Source organism: Cherax quadricarinatus, chromosome 89 (genome assembly GCF_038502225.1).
Source record: "Cherax quadricarinatus isolate ZL_2023a chromosome 89, ASM3850222v1, whole genome shotgun sequence".
Classification (NCBI taxonomy): domain Eukaryota; kingdom Metazoa; phylum Arthropoda; class Malacostraca; order Decapoda; family Parastacidae; genus Cherax; species Cherax quadricarinatus.
In genome coordinates, this window is record NC_091380.1 from 17,074,800 (window position 1) to 17,097,315 (window position 22,516).

At 40.3% G+C, this 22,516-nt stretch overlaps 1 protein-coding gene across 1 annotated transcript in view; it reads right to left on the reverse strand.

Annotated features, from left to right (window-relative positions):
• Positions 1-22,516, reverse strand: part of LOC128697159 (RNA-directed DNA polymerase from mobile element jockey) — a 63,839-nt gene that overhangs the window by 34,689 nt on the left and 6,634 nt on the right. Inside the window, exon 2 of the mRNA XM_070104222.1 lies at positions 13,504-13,602. The gene's annotated coding sequence lies outside the window, so the exon portion shown is untranslated. The remainder of the gene's footprint in view (positions 1-13,503; positions 13,603-22,516) is intronic.

Genomic DNA, 22,516 nt, shown 5'->3' on the forward strand with positions numbered 1-22,516 from the left:
GCAGCGAGGAGAAGGCTGGAGGCAGTGGAGATGTCATGTCTGAGGGCAATGTGTGCTGTGAATATAATGCAGAGAATTCGTAGTTTGGAAGTTAGGAGGAGGTGCGGGATTACCAAAACTGTTGTCCAGAGGGCTGAGGAAGGGTTGTTGAGGTGGTTCGGACATGTAGAGAGAATGGAGCGAAACAGAGTGACTTCAAGAGTGTATCAGTCTGTAGTGGAAGGAAGGCGGGGTAGGGGTCGGCCTAGGAAAGGTTGGAGGGAGGGGGTAAAGGAGGTTTTGTGTGCGAGGGGCTTGGACTTCCAGCAGGCATGCCTGAGCGTGTTTGATAGGAGTGAATGGAGACAAATGGTTTTTAATACTTGGCGTGCTGTTGGAGTGTGAGCAAAGTAACATTTATGAAGGGGTTCAGGGAAACCAGCAGGCTGGACTTGAGTCCTGGAGATGGGAAGTACAGTGCCTGCACTCTGAAGGAGGGGTGTTAATGTTGCAGTTTAAAAACTGTAGTGTAAAGCACCCTTCTGGCAAGACAGTGATGGAGTGAATGATGGTGAAAGTTTTTCTTTTTCGGGCCACCCTGCCTTGGTGGGAATCGGCCAGTGTGATAATAAAAAAAAAATCAACTCTATGGCTTATTTACCTGTCACAATTCATCTAATATGACATAAGCAATAAAAATAACACAGAAACCTGATATACACTCTAGAATGAGTAAAATATGTCATTACATGGATGGTGGAGGGAGGAGGATTGTGATCGGGAGTAGTCACACGTTATCGCTATAAAAACGTCAGAGGTGTTATTATACGAATTAGATCTGGTGTACATACGACATTTATGTACCTTGGAGAAGAAATGCAGAGCGGCATATCCTGTCAGGAGTTCACACTTTTCTTAAGAACCGCTATGTACAATTTTTATGTTCATCTCACTACACTACATATCTCCTGTGAGCTGTTTCTCCGTCAACAATGTCAACAGCAGCTTTTCCATCTTTTCATTGACAGAGGTCCACTGCTTAGAAATTACTGTAATGCCCTTTGCTGGCACTATATCCTTCATAGACTCCTTCTGCCTTAGTTTTGTACATATAGTAGAGGGGCTACGCTTGTACTCACTCGCCAAGTCCTCAACCCTCGTACCTAGTCTGTGCTTATCAATGGTTTCTTGCTTTAATTCCATGCAAATCATCCTCTTTTTCTTCTCGGCACTGTTCTCTGCACTTGCTTTTTTAGGATCCATGGTTAGAAAGAAATCTGGTGAATTAACTGCACAAAACGTAAGGAAATCACGAGAATTCCTTGCAGCGCGAGGGTAACTACGTAAGCACATGTGCACTGATGACCACTGTTTTGACTGACACTGCTCTCTGGTGGTGGTGTTGTCAAACTAAATTATAGCCAGTACGTACATACACGTATGTACTATTATTATTATGATTATTATTGTACTATTACATATTATATTATTATATTATTATATTATTTTATTATTATTATATAGTATTATTATTACGTATATTATACATAATTATTATTTTGTATTATCATTATTATTAGTACATAAGTATTATTATAATAATACAGTGGACCCCCGCATAACGATATTAATCCGTTCCTGAGAGCTCATTGTTATGCGAAATTATCGTTATGCGAATGAATTTTCCCCATAAGATTATTTTATTATTATTATATAGTATTATTATTATATTATACATAATTATTATTTTGTATTATCATTATTAGTAGTACATAAGTATTATTATAATAATACAGTGGACCCCCGCATAACGATATTAATCCGTTCCTGAGAGCTCATTGTTATGCGAAATTATCGTTATGCGAATGAATTTTCCCCATAAGAAATAATGGAAATCAAATTAATCCGTGCAAGACACCCAAAAGTATGAAAAAAAATTTTACCACATGAAATATACATTTTCCTACACACAAAGAGAAGGATACATGCACAATAGTAGAGTAGTACATGCACAATATATATTGTGCATGTACTACTCTACTAAATGAAGAATAAATGACACTTACCTTTATTGAAGATGCAGCAATGACTGATGAGACACTGTGTCCTGGGAGTGCCTTTTCCTCCTGAGTACTGTAGGTCCTGTTTGGCATTTTCTTCCAGAACAGGACTTATCACACTGTGTATGTCACTACGATTCTTAAATCTCTCAAACCAACTTTTGCTGGCTTTAAATTCACCAATATGAGCACTAGTTCCAGGCATTTTTCCCTGTTCACCTGGGTGTTAGTCGACTGGTGTGGGTTGCATCCTGGGAGACAAGATTAAGGACCCCAATGGAAATAAGTTAGACGACAGTCTTCGATGACACTGACTTTTTTGGGTTATCCTGGGTGGCTAACCCTCTGGGGTTAATTGTTTCTTGGTATTCTCAATAAGCCACACCAACAACAGTGCTACAGCAGCAGCAGCAGCAGCTGAAAGTGCTACAGCAGCAGCAGCAGCAGCTGAAAGTGCTACAGCAGCAGCAGCAGCAGCTGACAGTGCTACAGCAGCAGCTGACAGTGCTACAGCAGCAGCAGACGATGCTACAGCAGCAGCAGATGGTACTACAGCAGCAGCAGCAGCAGCTGATGGTGGTACAGCAGCAGCAGCAGCTGACGGTGCTACAGCAGCAGCTGACAGTGCTACAGCAGCAGCAGACGATGCTACAGCAGCAGCAGACGGTACTACAGCAGCAGCAGCAGCTGACGGTGCTACAGCAGCAGCAGCAGCAGCTGACAGTGCTACAGCAGCAGCAGCTGACAGTGCAGCAGCAGCAGCAGCTGAAAGTGCTACAGCAGCAGCAGCAGCAGCAGCTGACAGTGCTACAGCAGCAGCTGACAGTGCTACAGCAGCAGCAGACGATGCTACAGCAGCAGCAGACGGTACTACAGCAGCAGCAGCAGCTGACGGTGGTACAGCAGCAGCAGCAGCTGACGGTGCTACAGCAGCAGCTGACAGTGCTACAGCAGCAGCAGCAGACAGTGCAGCAGCAGCTGACAGTGCTACAGCAGCAGCAGCAGACAGTGCAGCAGCAGCTGACAGTGATACAGCAGCAGCAGCAGCAGCTGACAGTGCTACAGCAGCAGCTGACAGTGCTACAGCAGCAGCAGACGATGCTACAGCAGCAGCAGACGGTACTACAGCAGCAGCAGCAGCAGCTGACAGTGCTACAGCAGCAGCTGACAGTGCTACAGCAGCAGCTGACAGTGCTACAGCAGCAGCTGACAGTACTACAGCAGCAGCAGCAGCTGATGGTGCTACAGCAGCAGCAGCAGCTGACAGTGCTACAGCAGCAGAAGCAGCAGCTGACACTGCTACAGCAGCAGCTGATAGTGCTACAGCAGCAGCAGACGGTGCTACAGCACCAGCAGCAGCAGCTGACGGTGGTACAGCAGCAGCAGCAGCAGTTGACGGTGCTACAGCAGCAGCTGACAGTGCTACAGCAGCAGCAGCAGCAGTTGACAGTGCAACAGCAGCTGACAGTGCAGCAGCAGCAGCAGCAGCTGACAGTGCTACAGCAGCAGCTGACAGTGCTATAGCAGCAGCAGACGGTGCTACAACAGCAGCAGCAGCAGCTGATGGTGCTACAGCAGCAGCTGACGGTGCTACAGAAGCAGCAGCAGCTGACGGTGCTACAGCAGCAGCAGCAGCTGACAGTGCTACAGCAGCAGCAGCATCAGCAGTTGACCATGGTACCACAGTATTTCGATAATATTTCTCACCCTTTTTACCACAGGGTTGGCACTAGAAGCTTTCTTGGGGCCCATGGTCACTTATTTTGCAGATAAAATCACCAAAAACGCTGTTATAATACGAAATGTTCTGATTGTATGCTTGGATGTTACCGCGGAGGCTGGCTTGTAAACAATGCCACCGGCGGAACATGTGAGGCTGGCTCAGGCCACACATAGACACATCTCGGACGAATAGCGTTGAGCGAGTTTTTTAGCGCTGTGCGAGGCAAAATCTTAGCGATAAAATGTATCGGTATGTGGATTTAACATTATGTGATGCCAATGGTATGCGGGGGTCCAATGTAATAATAATATTATTATTATTATTATTATTGTTGTTATTATAGGTACCATCCGACTTACGACCAAGCTTGGTTCCGACCAACCGGTCGTAAGTCAAAATGGACGTAAGTCGAACCTTACTACTGAATATCAACATCACACTTTTGTAATGATTTTATTTTATTGTTTTGATATTTCATGTTTTACTTTACTTTTTATGTTGTTAGTACTGTATTTTATACTGTAAGGTTTAGGATAAACACTGTGTACAACACAAATACTTGTTTATTTCCCAGATATCTGGCATAAAAAACATGGTCATATGTCGAGCAGGTCGTAAGTCGAATGGTAGGTGTATTATTATTAACCCTTTGACTGTCGCGGCCGTATATATACGTTTGTGAGGTACCGTGTTTGACGTATATATACTCATAAATTCTAGCGGCTTCAAATCAGGCAGGAGAAAGCTAGTAGGCCCACATGTGAGAGAATGGGTCTGTGTGGTCAGTGTGCACCACATAAAAAAAATCCTGGAGCACGCAGTGCATAATGAGAAAAAAAAAAACTCCGACCGTTTTTTTTTAATTAAAATGCCGACTTTGTGGTCTATTTTCGTATAGTATTTGTGGTTGTATTCTCGCTTTCTTGGTCTCATTTGATAGAATGGAAACTATATTATAGAAATGGAGGTGATTTTGATTAATTTTACTATAAAAAGAACCTGGAAATGGAGCACAAAGTACAGGAAATGTTTGATTTTTGCCGATGTTCAAAAGTAAACAAATGATGTCTTTGTCCAATAAATGTCCAAATAGCCATTCTAATACGCAGTCATGAATGGGTTGATGTAATTTTTACAATTATTACAGTATTGCAGTAGTCTGCATAACAGTAAATCTTCTATTTTTTGTTTGAATAAAATTTCAAAATAAAAAGCAAGAGTAATATCACAGGGACCTGGAGACATGACTGATGAGCAAAGAAAATGTTATTTTAGAGCCAGGAATGTCTACATTGTTCATTCTGGACCTTATTTTGAAATTGTCGTATTTTTTAATTTTCGTGAAATTGGCCAAATTGCAAATTTCTGACCATGTTATTGGGTAGTTGAAATCGGTAAATGGGCAGTTTCTTGTGCTCAATCGATAGAAAAAATAGAGTTCTGAAGAAATAGTTATGAGTTTGGTTGACTGGAATAACGGAATTAGCCGAAAATAGGGCTCAAAGTGGGCGAAATTGCCGATTTTTAAATATCGCCGAAGTCGCTAACTTCGCGAGAGCGTAATTCCGTCAGTTTTCCATCAAATTTCGTTTTTTTGGTGTCTTTACAATCGGGAAAAGATTCTCTATCATTTCATAAGAAAAAATAATTTTTTTTTTTTCGAATATTTTGCGACACCAGGAGCAACTTCAGGATTGGGCCCTTCGACAGTCAAAGGGTTAATGTATTATTATTAATTTAGGGACCTGGAGCAGAGATCCAATTCCCTATATCAAGAGCCCCTCACCACATAAGTACTACTACTACTACTACTACTACTACTACTACTAATAATAATAATAATAATAATAATAATAATAATAATAATAATAATAATATTTTTTTTATTATCACACTGGCCGATTCCCACCAAGGCAGGGTGGCCTGAAAAAGAAAAACTTTCACCATCATTCACTCCATCACTGTCTTGCCAGAAGGGTGCTTTACACTACAGTTTTTAAACTGCAACATTAACACCCCTCCTTCAGAGTGCAGGCACTGTACTTCCCATCTCCAGGACTCAAGTCCGGCCTGCCGGTTTCCCTGAACCCCTTCATAAATGTTACTTTGCTCACACTCCAACAGCACGTCAAGCACCAAAAACCATTTGTCTCCATTCACTCCTATCAAACACACTCATGCATGCCTGCTGGAAGTCCAAGCCCCTCGCACACAAAACCTCCTTTACTCCCTCCCTCCAACCTTTCCTAGGCCGACCCCTACCCCGCCTTCCTTCCACTACAGACTGATACACTCTTGAAGTCATTCTGTTTCGTTCCATTCTCTCCACATGTCCGAACCACCTCAACAACCCTTCCTCAGCCCTCTGGACAACAGTTTTGGTAATCCCGCACCTCCTCCTAACTTCCAAACTATGAATTCTCTGCATTATATTCACACCACACATTGCTCTCAGACATGACATCTCCACTGCCTCCAGCCTTCTCCTCGCTGCAACATTCATCACCCATGCTTCACACCCATATAAGAGCGTTGGTAAAACTATACTCTCACACATTCCCCTCTTTGCCTCCAAGGACAAAGTTCTTTGTCTCCACAGACTCCTAAGTGCACCACTCACCCTTTTCCCCTCATCAATTCTATGATTCACCTCATCTTTCATAGACCCATCTGCTGACACGTCCACTCCCAAATATATGAATACATTCACCTCCTCCATACTCTCTCCCTCCAATCTGATATCCAATCTTTCATCACCTAATCTTTTTGTTATCCTCATAACCTTACTCTTTCCTGTATTCACTTTTAATTTTCTTCTTTTACATACCCTACCAAATTCATCCACCAATCTCTGCAACTTCTCTTCAGAATCTCCTAAGAGCACAGTGTCATCAGCAAAGAGCAACTGTGACAACTCCCACTTTATGTGTGATTCTTTATCTTTTAACTCCACGCCTCTTGCCAAGACCCTCGCATTTACTTCTCTTACAACCCCATCTATAAATATATTAAACAACCACGGTGACATCACACATCCTTGTCTAAGGCCTACTTTTACTGGGAAATAATTTCCCTCTTTCCTACATACTCTAACTTGAGCCTCACTATCCTCGTAAAAACTCTTCACTGCTTTCAGTAACCTACCTCCTACACCATACACCTGCAACATCTGCCACATTGCCCCCCTATCCACCCTGTCATACGCCTTTTCCAAATCCATAAATGCCACAAAGACCTCTTTAGCCTTATCTAAATACTGTTCACTTACATGTTTCACTGTAAACACTTGGTCCACACACCCCCTACCTTTCCTAAAGCCTCCTTGTTCATCTGCTATCCTATTCTCCGTCTTACTCTTAATTCTTTCAATAATAACTCTACCATACACTTTACCATGTATACTCAACAGACTTATCTCCCTATAATTTTTGCACTCTCTTTTATCCCCTTTGCCTTTATACAAAGGAACTATGCATGCTCTCTGCCAATCCCTAGGTACCTTACCCTCTTCCATACATTTATTAAATAATTGCACCAACCACTCCAAAACTATATCCCAACCTGCTTTTAATATTTCTATCTATATCCCATCAATCCCGGCTGCCTTACCCTCTTTCATTTTACCTACTGCCTCACAAACTTCCCCCACACTCACAACTGGCTCTTCCTCACTCCTACATTTAGCAATTCCTCAAAATATTACCTCCATCTTCCCAATACCTCTAACTCTCCATTTAATAACTCTCCTCTCCTATTTTTAACTGACAAATCCATTTGTTCTCTAGGCTTCCTTAACTTGTTAATCTCACTCCAAAACTTTTTCTTATTTTCAACAAAATTTGTTGATAATAATAATTATTATTATTATTATAACAATAATAATACAATAGTAATAATAATAATAACAGTAAGGAGAAACTTCAAAAGGCTGTCAGTAGTTGGCACCACCATCAGCAAAACATTGGTAACTACTACTAGTACACTTTTCACCTGTCTAGATTTAAATAGTCTTAAGTAGGCATTTCTGCCCAAAATGCCTCGGCATGATAGTGGCTTTCTTTGCTCCAATTATATTATGAGATGTAAACACACACTGTAACCTTTGCAAAGAAATATATATTTTATTTATTTATTTATTTAAGGAACCTCCCTTGAGGGGGAAGTTCGCATCCTGAAATTTCTTTCGTATCCTGAAGTAAAAAATGAACTGAACGACGGTTCGCATCCTGAAAAATTCGCATGGTGGGGTGTTCGTAACCTGGGCTTCCACTGTTTACTAAAAATTTTATAAATAGTGCAAAGGTGACATTAAAAAAATATCTAAAGATGGTTGACACAAACCCATTACCATTATAGCATGCTCATCGCTTTATGACCAACTCATTTACCGTCCTATTCTTAGGAACAGTATCCCACTGTTAAGAGAGGGCAGAATGTAGTAGACTTTAAAACAGTACAATTTTAAGTGCATATTAATACACCTACCATCCGACTTACGACCTGCTCGACTTATGACCGTGTGTTTTATGCCAAATTTCTGGGAAATAAACAAGTATTTGTGTTGTACACAGTGTTTATCCTAAACCTTACAGTATAAAATACAGTACTAACAACATAAAAAGTAAAGTAAAACATAAAATACCAAAATAAAACAATAAAATAAAGTCATTACAAAAATGTTATGTTGATATTCAGTAGTAAAGTTCGACTTACGTCCATTTCGACTTACGACCGGTTTCTCGGAACCGAACTTGGTCGTAAGCCGGATGGTAGGTGTATTTAAATTTAGTGTTCTAAAGTTAGTTTGGATTTCCTGAGCAGTTTCAAACTGGCTGTATTATTTAAGACTCAGTACAGTGGACCCCCGCATAACGATTTTAATCCGTGCAAGAGGGGTAATTGTTATGCGAAATAATCGGTATGCGAATGAATTTTCCCCATAAGAAATAATGGAAATCAAATTAATCCGTGCAAGACACCCAAAAGTGTGAAAAAAAAATTTTTACCACATGAAATATACATTTTCCCACACACAAAGAGAAGGATACATGCACAATAGTAGAGTAGTACATGCACAATATATATTGTGCATGTACTAGTCTACTAAATGAAGAATAAATGACACTTACCTTTATTGAAGATGCAGCAATGACTGATGAGACACTGTGTCCTGGGAGTGCCTTTTCCTCCTGAGTACTGTAGGTCCTGTTTGGCATTTTCTTCCAGAACAGGCCTTATCACACTGTGTATGCCACTACGATTCTTAAATCTCTCAAACCAACCTTTGCTGGCTTTAAATTCACCAATATGAGCACTAGTTCCAGGCATTTTTCCCTGTTCACCTGGGTGTTAGTCGACTTGTGTGGGTTGCATCCTGGGAGACAAGATTAACCCTTTGACTGTCGAAGGGCCCAATCCTGAAGTTGCTCCTGGTGTCGCAAAATATTCGAAAAAATAAAAAATTATTTTTTCTTATGAAATGATAGAGAATCTTTTCCCGATTGTAAAGACACCAAAAAAACGAAATTTGATGGAAAACTGACGGAATTATGCTCTCGCGAAGTTAGCGACTTCGGCGATATTTAAAAATCGGCAATTTCGCCCACTTTGAGCCCTATTTTCGGCTAATTCCGTTATTCCAGTCAACCAAACTCATAACTACTTCTTCAGAACTCTATTTTTTCTATCGATTGAGCACAAGAAACTGCCCATTTACCGATTTCAACTACCCAATAACATGGTCAGAAATTTGCAATTTGGCCAATTTCACGAAAATTAAAAAATACGACAATTTCAAAATAAGGTCCAGAATGAACAATGCAGACATTCCTGGCTCTAAAATAAGATTTTCTTTGTTCATCAGTCATGTCTCCAGGTCCCTGTGATATTACTCTTGCTTTTTATTTTGAAATTTTATTCAAACAAAAAATAGAAGATTTACTGTTATGCAGACTACTGCAATACTGTAATAATTGTAAAAATTACATCAACCCATTCATGACTGCGTATTAGAATGGCTATTTGGACATTTATTGGACAATGACATCATTTGTTTACTTTTGAACATCGGCAAAAATCAAACATTTCCTGTACTTTGTGCTCCATTTCCAGGTTCTTTTTATAGTAAAATTAATCAAAATCACCTCCATTTCTATAATATAGTTTCCATTCTATCAAATGAGACCATGAAAACGAGAATACAACCACAAATACTATACGAAAATAGACCACAAAGTCGGCATTTTAATTAAAAAAAACGGTCGGAGTTTTTTTTTTCTCATTATGCACTGCGTGCTCCAGGATTTTTTTTATGTGGTGCACACTGACCACACAGACCCATTCTCTCACATGTGGGCCTACTAGCTTTCTCCTGCCTGATTTGAAGCCGCTAGAATTTATGAGTATATATACGTCAAACACGGTACCTCACAAACGTATATATACGGCCGCGACAGTCAAAGGGTTAAGGACCCCAATGGAAATAAGTTAGACAGTCTTCGATGACACTGACTTTTTTGGGTTATCCTGGGTGGCAAATCCTCTGGGGTTAATTGTTTCTTGGTATTCTCAATAAGCCACACCAACAACGGTGCTACAGCAGCAGCAGCAGCAGCTGACGGTGGTACAGCAGCAACAGACGATGCTACAGCAGCAGCAGACGATGCTACAGCAGCAGCAGACGATGTTACAGCAGCAGCAGACGATGCTACAGCAGCAGCAGCAGCTGACGGTGGTACAGCAGCAACAGACGATGCTACAGCAGCAGCAGACGATGCTACAGCAGCAGCAGACGATGTTACAGCAGCAGCAGACGATGCTACAGCAGCAGCAGCAGCTGACGGTGGTACAGCAGCAACAGACGATGCTACAGCAGCAGCAGACGATGCTACAGCAGCAGCAGACGATGTTACAGCAGCAGCAGACGATGCTACAGCAGCAGCAGCAGCTGATGGTGGTACAGCAGCAACAGACGATGCTACAGCAGCAGCAGACGATGCTACAGCAGCAGCAGACGATGTTACAGCAGCAGCAGACGATGCTACAGCAGCAGCAGCAGCTGACGGTGGTACAGCAGCAACAGACGATGCTACAGCAGCAACAGACGATGTTACAGCAGCAGCAGACGATGCTACAGCAGCAGCAGCAGCTGACAGTGCAGCAGCAGCAGCTGACAGTGCAGCAGCAGCAGCAGCTGACAGTGCAGCAGCAGCAGCAGCTGACAGTGCAGCAGCAGCAGCAGCTGTACCACCAATAGTAGCGATGGCTGATTGGGGTTTATTATACAACCTGGCCAGCTCGGAGACACGCACTCCACTTTCATACTTATCAATGATCTTTTTCTTCATCTCTATTGTAATTCTCACCCTTATTGCTGTAGGGTTGGCACTAGAAGCTTTCTTGGGGCCCATGGTCACTTATTTTCCAGAAAAAGCACCGAAAACACTGTAATAATACGAAATATTCCGATTGTATGCTTGGATGTTACCGCGGAGGCTGGCTGGTAAACAATGCCAGCTGCGGAACATGTGAGCGTGGCTCAGGCCGCACATTGGACGCGTCTCGGACGAAAATCGGTGAGCGGGTTTTTAAGCGGTATGTGAGGCAAAATTTTTGCGATTAAAACAAGCGGTATGCGGATTAATCGCTATGTGATGCCATCGTTATGCGGGGGTCCACTGTATAGAGTTGCTATAATGTTGAACATGTACGAGTCATTCAGTACATGTATTGTTTTTACACTACAAACTGAACTCAACGGTCTGCTCTTTACCGTATGTCCCTTCAAGGGGGGTTCCTTGACACTGATGAGGAGCTCTTGATCTAGGGAATTGGATCTGTGCTCCAGTTCCCTGAATTAAGCCTGAATACCTTCCACATCCCCTCCTCGCAGTGCTGAATAATCCTATGGGTTCAGAGCTCCCCCTTGATTACAATAATAATAATAATTTACCGTATGTCTGGAACTTAATCTAAATATTTACCAAAGTTCAGAGACTATAACTCTTGCATTGAAATAATTAGTTAATTTAATAAGAAACTTCAAAGACACTATTATCCACATTAATACAGTAGGCCTATTGACCCATGCTAGGCAGCTACTATATAAAGCTGTTTAACAATCTTAACTATTGCAGAGTTTAGTCTCACATACAACAAATTAATTATAGTTGAATTTTTAACACTACTGACTAGGTGAAGAATTAAGACACACTTGCAACATCTGTCTATCTTTACAGTAGACATTTTGTCATCAAGCGGCTTTATCAATACTTGTCTCATAACAATAAAAATGCTTTCAAATGAGCTGATGTAGGTAACAGCTCTTAGCTTGTCAATAAAGTTAGAAATCCTTAACCTGTAAATAGCTTGTCAATAAAGTTAGGAATCCTTAGCCTTTGACTGTTTCGGTCGTATATATACGTCTTACGAGGTATACTGTGTTTGACGTATATATACTCATAAATTCTAGCGGCTTCAAATCAAGTAGGAGAAAGCTGGTAGACCCACATGTGAGAGAATGGGTCTGTGTGGTCAGTGTGCACCATATTTTTGTATTCTCGTTTTCTTGGTCTCATTTGATAGAATGGAAAACATATTATAGAAATAGAGGTGATTTTGATTAGTTTTACTATAAAAAGAATCTGGAAATGGAGCTCAAAGTAGGGGAAATGTTTGATTTTTGCCGATGTTCAAAAGTAAACAAATGATGTCATTGTCCAATAAATGTCCAAGTAGCCATTCTAATATGCAGTCATGAATGGGTTGACATTATTTATACAATTATTACAATATTGCAGTAGTCTGCATAACAGTAAATCTTCTATTTTTTGTTTGAATAAAAATTCAAAATAGAAAGCAAGAGTAATATCAGAGGGGCCTGGAGACATGACTGATGAACAAAGAAAATGTTATTTTAGAGCCAGGAATGTCTGCATTGTTCATTCTGAACCCCATTTTGAAATTGTCATATTTTTTAATTTTCGTGAAATTGGCCAAATTGCAAATTTCTGACCACATTATTGGGTAGTTGAAATTGATAAATGGGCAGTTTCTTGTACTCAATTGATAGGAAAAATGGAGTTCTAAAGAAATAGCTATGAGCTTGGTCGACTGGAACAATGGAATTAGCCAAAAATGGGGCTCAAAGTGGGTGAAATCGCCGATTCATAAACAACGCTGAAGTCGCTAACTTCGCGAGAGTATAATTCCATCAGTTTTCCATCAAATTTCATTCTTTTGGTGTCATTACAATCGGGAAAAGATTCTCTATCATTACATAACAAAAAATAACTTTTTTGGGGGGAAATTTTGCGAAACCAGGAGACACCTCAGGATTTGGGGTTGCGACAGTCACGGGGTTAAATTTAGTAATGTATACAGGAGATGGGGTTACTAGCCTCATGCTCCCAGCATTTTAGCCACCTCTTATGAGATATACATGGCTCATGAATAACTGAAACTGCGGATACCGGACCCGCGGATACGAGGGTCCTACTGCATGTACCAAAGATGAGGTAATGAGTCCCTCAGCAAAGGCTTTTGTATATATTTCTACAGTCTTCACATTATGCCCTTGTGTTGATAAAACGACTGATGACAAAATGTCTACATCGTCAAGATTCCCACACATTACATGTGTGTAATTCTTCAAATTAACTTTAGTTGAACAGTTACATGACTAAATTGAAATTTAAGATCTTTACAACAATAGTTTAGTATAAAGAAGAACTGTGATCTTACTTGTTGTGACACAACCGTTCTCACTGTAGCAACATTCCCTCAACCTTCGTAGTCAATGCTCCCTCTTGTTATTTTCCCCAGGAATGATAGTTTGGATATCTGTAAATGTTTGCTAGTTAAAATATGGTAAAATAAGAACACTGGCATATATATATAAACAACTGTTCACATCTGCTATTCCCTGCCAAGATAGCATGACCAAAAAGTTTTAAATACAGTGGACCCCCGCTTTACGATCAGCTCCCAATGCGACCAATTATGTAAGTGTATTTATGTAAGTGCGTTTGTATGTGTATGTTTGGGGGTCTGAAATGGACTAATCTAATTCACAATATTCCTTATGGGAACAAATTCGTTCAGTAATGGCACCTGAACATACTTCTGGAATGAAATAATATCATAAGCCGGGGGTCCACTGTATATACTAACCATCACTAGTTCATAGGTATCTTGCCAGAACCAAAATGAGCATTACCATGAGTAGAACAATACACATACAACCTGCACATAGGAGAAAGAAGGTTATGACGACCAAAACGTCATCATAAACTTCTTGAACCATTTACAGCCGACTTGTAAATGGTTCAAGTCGGATCAAAACATCATTACAAGCTTCCCTCTACTATGTGCAAGTTATCTGTTTATCTTACCAGGATTAACCACATATCACAATACAAATGAGCCAGTGAGTTACAACATTCTTCATCTAATTCACAGAAGTAATCTGCATTAAAGGTAGAGCTTTCAGACTGGATACCTTTGAAGAGTTTCGCAAGTTTCTCTAGTCTCTGAGCCTAGCCATGGGCCAGGCTCGTCTGGTGCTTGCCTGGTCAACCAGGCTGTTGCTGCTGGAGACCCACTGCCCCACATATCCATCACAGCCTGGTTGATCTGGCACCTGGTGAAGGTACTTGTCCAGTTTCTTCCTGAAGGTTTCTACACTTGTTCCAGAAGTGTTTCTGATATCTTCTGGTAAGATGTTGAATAGTCTTGGACCCCGGATGTTGATACAGAGTAAACATGTCATGGAGCCGGAGAAGATGAAATTGAAGAGTGCTTTCTGATAGATGGAATAAAGTAATCAAAATAGACTTCTCGCACAAATGGACAATTCTCCCAGAGAGGTACTGACTGTACAGTGGACCCTCGACCAACGATGGCATCGTATAACGTTAAATCCGACTAGCGATACATTTTAACGCTAACATTTTGCCTCGACTAACGCTAAAAAAACTCGACTAACGATATTCGTTCTCAGGTACCAATTAATATTGTTAGTCGAGGGTCCACTGTACCTCCATCAGATAGCATTGTGAGAGCCTAAAGTGACCGATAATAACAATAATAACCTTTATTTGTACAAGTACATGATACAACTTATACAGACCATAGCTGACATCAGTGGCATACTATGTAGAAAGCCCTTGGTTATGCGGGGCATTTCCCACAACTTTGGTTAAACTTGTCCCCCAAGATGCGACCCATACCAGTCGGCTAACACCTAGGTACCTATTTATTGTTAGGTGAACAAGGGCAGCAGGTGTTTCAAGGAAACACTCCCAGTGTTTCCACTAGTACTGGGGATCAAACCACGGACCCTCAGTGTGTGAGCTGAGTGTGTTACCAACTCAGCAACAGTGAAATAAATCATGACAAGTGGGTCCTAAAACTCAGACCAGTGGGTTCAAATCCCTCCTGTTCCCTGGCATGTTTGCAACAGTGTTACTGTGATTTCATGAACCAACAATGATTAAAATAGGATGACCTGCAACCCAAATGTTTTTTAATTACAAACAGTTTACTGTATACTTAACTTACTGCAAACATAATGCAAGCTAGTACAAGGGAACCTTATCAATGACCAAGTTAGTACAAGGGAACCTTATCAATGACCAAGTTAGTACAAGGGAACCTTATCAATGACCAAGTTAGTACAAGAAAACCTTATCAATGACCAAGTTAGTACAAGAGAACCTTATCAATGACCAAGTTAGTACAAGAGAACCATATCAATGACCAAGTTAGTACAAGGGAACCTTATCAATGACCAAGTTAGTACAAGGGAACCTTATCAATGACCAAGTTAGTACAAGAAAACCTTATCAATGACCAAGTTAGTACAAGAGAACCTTATCAATGACCAAGTTAGTACAAGAGAACCATATCAATGACCAAGTTAGTACAAGGGAACCTTATCAATGACCAAGTTAGTACAAGAAAACCTTATCAATGACCAAGTTAGTACAAGAGAACCTTATCAATGACCAAGTTAGTACAAGAGAACCATATCAATGACCAAGTTAGTACAAGGGAACCTTATCAATGACCAAGTTAGTACAAGGGAACCTTATCAATGACCAAGTTAGTACAAGGGAACCTTATCAATGACCAAGTTAGTACAAGAAAACCTTATCAATGACCAAGTTAGTACAAGAGAACCTTATCAATGACCAAGTTAGTACAAGAGAACCATATCAATGACCAAGTTAGTACAAGGGAACCTTATCAATGACCAAGTTAGTACAAGGGAACCTTATCAATGACCAAGTTAGTACAAGAAAACCTTATCAATGACCAAGTTAGTACAAGAGAACCTTATCAATGACCAAGTTAGTACAAGAGAACCATATCAATGACCAAGTTAGTACAAGGGAACCTTATCAATGACCAAGTTAGTACAAGAAAACCTTATCAATGACCAAGTTAGTACAAGAGAACCTTATCAATGACCAAGTTAGTACAAGAGAACCATATCAATGACCAAGTTAGTACAAGGGAACCTTATCAATGACCAAGTTAGTACAAGGGAACCTTATCAATGACCAAGTTAGTACAAGAAAACCTTATCAATGACCAAGTTAGTACAAGAGAACCTTATCAATGACCAAGTTAGTACAAGAGAACCTTATCAATGACCAAGTTAGTACAAGAGAACCATATCAATGACCAAGTTAGTACAAGGGAACCTTATCAATGACCAAGTTAGTACAAGAGAACCTTATCAATGACCAAGTTAGTAAAAACCTTATCAATGACCAAGTTAGTACAAGGGAACCTTATCAATGATCAAGTTAGTACAAGAGAACCTTATCAATGACCAAGTTAGTACAAGGGAACCTTATCAATGACCAAGTTAGTACAAGAAAACCTTATCAATGACCAAGTTAGTACAAGAGAACCTTATCAATGACCAAGTTAGTACAAGAGAACCTTATCAATGACCAAGTTAGTACAAGAGAATCTTATCAATGACCAAGTTAGTACAAGGGAACCTTATCAATGACCAAGTTAGTACAAGAGAACCTTATCAATGACCAAGTTAGTACAAGAGAACCTTATCAATGACCAAGTTAGTACAAGAGGACCTTATCAATGACCAAGTTAGTACAAGGGAACCTTATCAATGACCAAGTTAGTACAAGAGGACCTTATCAATGACCAAGTTAGTACAAGGGAACCTTATCAATGACCAAGTTAGTACAAGAGAACCATATCAATGACCAAGTTAGTACAAGGGAACCATATCAATGACCAAGTTAGTACAAGGGAACCATATCAATGACCAAGTTAGTACAAGGGAACCATATCAATGACCAAGTTAGTACAAGGGAACCATATCAATGACCAAGTTAGTACAAGGGAACCATATCAATGACCAAGTTAGTACAAGAGGTCCTTATCAATGGCCAAGTTAGTACAAGGGAACCTTAACTTATCAATGACCAAGTTAGTACAAGGGAACCTTATCAATGACCAAGTTAGTACAAGAGGTCCTTATCAATGGCCAAGTTAGTACAAGGGAACCTTAACTTATCAATGACCAAGTTAGTACAAGGGAACCTTATCAATGATCAGGTTAGTACAAGAGGTCCTTATCAATGACCAAGTTAGTACAAGGGAACCTTAACTTATCAATGACCAAGTTAATACAAAAGGATCAAGACTTAGCAGCAGCCACGTCACTGTGACTTATACTCATAAATGAAAGTTGAAAGACATTGCCAAAATAACTGTACGCCTACCATCCAACTTATGACCTGCTCGACATACCACCACTCAACTTATGACCATGTTTTATATGCCAAATTTCTGGGAAAAAACAAGTGTTTGTGTTGTACACAGTGTTTATCCTAAACCTTACAGTATAAAATACAGTACTAATATCATAAACGTAAAGTAAAAAATGAAATACAGTACACCTACCATCCGACTTACAACCGAGCTCGGTTCCGAGAAACCGGTCGTAAGTTGAAATGGTCGTAAGTCGAACTTTACTACTGAATATCAACAAAACATTTTTGTAATGACTTTATTTTATTGTTTTATTTTGGTATTTCATGTTTTACTTTACTTTTTATGTTGTTAGTACTGTATTTTATACTGTAAGGTTTAGGATAAACACTGTGTACAACACAAATACTTGTTTATTTCCCAGAAATTTGGCATAAAAAACACGGTCATAAGTCGAGTGGTCGCAAGTCGAGCAGGTCGTAAGTCAGATGGTAGGTGTACCAAAATAAAACAATTAAATAAAATCATTACATAATATGATGCTAATATTCAGTAGTAAGGTTCAACTTACATCCATTTTGACTTACAACCAGATGGTCGGAACTAAGCTTGGTCGTAAGTCGGATGGTACCTGTATAATGACACACACCCTTTGTACCATCATTCTCTATAAGACAATACAATTAAGTTCACAAAACAACTAATTCATACTCTGAAACCCCAGAAACAGAACTCACCCATCACAATAATTATACATAAAACAATAATAAAAAAAATAATAATATATATTTCTACTAGTACATGATACAACTTATACAGATTATAGATAATATAAATGACGTACTATATAGAAAGCCCCTGGTTATACAGAGCATTTCTCACAACTTAAGATAATTTTGTCCCCAGGATGAGACCCACACCAGTTGACTAATGCCCAGGTACCTGCTTACTGCTCGGTGAACAGGGGCAACAGGTGTCTTAAGGAAACACGCCTAATGTTTCCACCCGCACCGGGGATTGAACCACGGTTAATCAATGGGTAAGAATTGAGCCTACGGCAACAAATTAGAGCCAGCGCAGAATAGTGGTAACGTAGTTGGAGATTTGACTTCTTGGAGTGAGAGATATGGAAGGAAGTGTAAAATAAACCTAATGAGGAGCAGGGGTGCTGTGGGGACAATAAGGGAACACTGTATCAACATCCTGGGTCCCAGACTATTCAACGTCTTACCAGAAGATATCAGAAACAGCTGGGACAAGTGTAGAAGCCTTCAAGAGGAAACTGGACAAGTATCTTCACCAGGTGCCAGATCAACCAAGCTGTTATTGATATGTGGGGCAGCGGGCCTCCAGCAGCATCAGCCTGGTTGACCAGGCAAGCACCAGACAAGCCTGGCCCATGGTCAGGCTCGAGGTTCGAGGTTCTGACCAGAGCTTTGGTAAGAGGGGAGGGGGGGAAGAATGGAGGGATGGAAGTTGGGAAAGGTTGGGGAGGGAGGAGGGGTAGGTGGGGTTATAAAAGGGTAGTGGCCTATGCACTTTGGTGTAATTTGAATATGCGTGTGTGCATATTGAGTGATTTATGAAGAGGTTGGTTTTATGAGTAGGGTACAGTGGACCCTCGAATTTAGTCCTGCCTTTTCTGTACGCAAAGCTATTTTTATTATCTATAAAATGTATTTTTTGTTAATATTTTTGGGTGTCTGGAATGGTTTAATTGGATTTACATTATTTCCTATGGGAAATATTAACAAAAAATACATTTTATAGACAACAAAAATAGTTTTGCATACAGAAAAGGCAGGACTAAATTCGAGGGTACATGTATACCTCCTGCCCAACAATTTCGCAATGTTATATTGTGTTATACCAGTGCGTCATTGAATTGGTGGCCCGGTGGCCTGGTGGCTAAAGCTCCCGCTTCACACACGGAGGGCCCGGGTTCGATTCCCGGCGGGTGGAAACATTTCGACACGTTTCCTTACACCTGTTGTCCTGTTTACCTAACAGCAAATAGGTACCTGGGTGTTAGTCGACTGGTGTGGGTCACATCCTGGGGGACAAGATTAAGGACCCCAATGGAAATAAGTTAGACAGTCTTCGATGACGCACTGACTTTCTTGGGTTATCCTGGGTGGCTAACCCTCCGGGGTTAAAAATCCGAACGAAATCTTATCTTATCTTATCTTATCTTGGTCAGGCTCAGAGAGTAGAGATACTCTCAAAACTCTTCAGAGGTATATCATAGGTATTAGAAGTGTTTTCACATGATAAAGATATATTTCTTTGAGCATACAAATAATGCAGATACACGTGCTCCAAGAATTACCAAGCTGTGACATACTACAATATCTTTACAATGGTGCGATAGCGATGCACATTCATTATTTTACAATTATTGATAGGATAAACTTATATTTATTTATTTACTTTTCATTATTGGTATTTAGCCCCTTCAGGGTCCAAGGCCAAAATCTGAAGTGGTGCTCCAGTGTCCATGAAATTTTGAAAAAAAAAAATATTATTTTTTTCTTACAGAATTAAAGAGTATATTTTTGTGAAGGTAATAAGACAAAAAAAAAAATTCTGATCAGTACTTACCGAGATACAGTGCCAAGAAGTTTGTCCAAAATGACCTGGTGGCGGCAACATCGACGAATTCCACATACGCGCATTACTTTATGTAGCGTTTTTTGTTGTTTTTTCTTTTCTATTCCAATTTTTTTCTTTTCCTACTAACATTTGGGGCCTGAGAGACCAATACTGTATATAATGTATATATATAAACTCACTGTATTGAACACAATAACCGCACTAAAGTTATTATCATATTATTGTTTACCACTGTTGTTTATTACAATAAACATGTACAAATCTTGTATAATACTAATGTTCTATCATATATTTACATATTTACAATCACTGGACATGGTTTTAAAACTGCTGGAGCTTGTGGAACTCCTTGAAACAAGGCACCATACACAGAGGCACCTTACATTCCTCACACATAAACCGAGTGTCTTTGTGTCTTTGTTGCCGTCGTTTTGTTTGTGCACAGACAATGCATCTCTTCTGAGCAAATTTCTTCTTAGTTGAAGGAAGCTGTATTATGAAATGATCACCTTCCCTCCTCAAACGCTTGGGTATATTCTGAGTAATTCGAGGACCGTGTTGTATAGCAGGTGTTCTTACCTGGTACTTCATTATGAGTTGTCTGACAACAGACAAACAATTAAAAGTGAATACAGGAAAGAGTAAGGTTATGAGGATAACAAAAAGATTAGGTGATGAAAGATTGGATATCAGATTCGAGGGAGAGAGTATGGAGGAGGTGAATGTATTCAGATATTTGGGAGTGGACGTGTCAGCGGATGGGTCTATGAAAGATGAGGTGAATCATAGAATTGATGAGGGGAAAAGGGTGAGTGGTGCACTTAGGAGTCTGTGGAGACAAAGAACTTTGTCCTTGGAGGCAAAGAGGGGAATGTGTGAGAGTATAGTTTTACCAACGCTCTTATATGGGTGTGAAGCATGGGTGATGAATGTTGCAGTGAGGAGAAGGCTGGAGGCAGTGGAGATGTCATGTCTGAGGGCAATGTGTGGTGTGAATATAATGCAGAGAATTCGTAGTTTGGAAGTTAGGAGGAGGTGCAGGATTACCAAAACTGTTGTCCAGAGGGCTGAGGAAGGGTTGTTGAGGTGGTTCGGACATGTAGAGAGAATGGAGCGAAACAGAATGACTTCAAGAGTGTATCAGTCTGTAGTGGAAAGAAGGCAGGATAGGGGTCGGCCTAGGAAAGGTTGGAGGGAGGGGGTAAAGGAGGTTTTGTGTCCGAGGGGCCTGGACTTCCAGCAGGCATGCGTGAGCGTGTTTGATAGGAGTGAATGGAGACAATGGTTTTTAATACTTGACGTGCTGTTGGAGTGTGAGCAAAGTAATATTTATGAAGGGGTTCAGGGAAACCGGCAGGCCAGACTTGAGTCCTGGAGATGGGAAGTACAGTGCCTGCACTCTGAAGGAGGGGTGTTAATGTTGCAGTTTAAAAACTGTAGTGTAAAGCACCCTTCTGGCAAGACAGTGATGGAGTGAATGATGGTGAAAGTTTTTCTTTTTCGGGCCACCCTGCCTTGGTGGGAATCGGCCAGAGTGATAATAATAATAATAAAAAAATATATGCATTGAGCATTGAAATGTCCATGAGATGGAAGAAAAGTTTCATGTACCACTTGTAACTCTTACGAACACAATCAACAAAACCAATCTGCATGTCACATTTGTCAACCAAGCGCATGTTTTGTGTATAATCAATCACTGTCACTGGTTTTTGAATACATTCATTAGTCACTCGATCAACTTTGCCACTGTCTTGCATTTCATTACGGTGAATGGTTGTCAACAATGTGACATCTCAATTGTCATGCCACCGTAATGCCATGATGTCATTGGCAGTAAACACCTGCACGTCATCACCACGAGCACCTGCGTTGAACCTGGGCATATGTTTACGATTAGAACTCACTGTGCCACACACATCTGTCTTGTTCACTCGCATGAAACCACTGAGTAAAGGGCTTGTGTACCAGTTATCGGTATATAATGTATGCCCCTTACCAAGATAAGGTGCCATCATGTTTCTCACTACATCACCTGAGATACCCAATAACATCTTGGAATCTTTCAATGTTTTACTTCCCGTGTATACAACAATATCCAACACCAGGCTACTGTCACAATCATAGAGTACAAACAGTTTTATACCAAAGCGTTTCCTCTTGCTCGGTATATACTGCTTGAATGACAGTCTACCTTTGAACAAAATCAAAGACTCGTCAATTACAAGATTCTTGAATGGATAAAAGTATATGCTGAACTTTTGTTTGAGATACATAAAAACATTTCTAATCTTGTATAACCTGTCACTTCTGTCAGGCCTGGTTTTGTCAGAGAAGTGCAACATACATAACAGTAAGATAAACCTGTTCACTGGGATGATTTCACTGA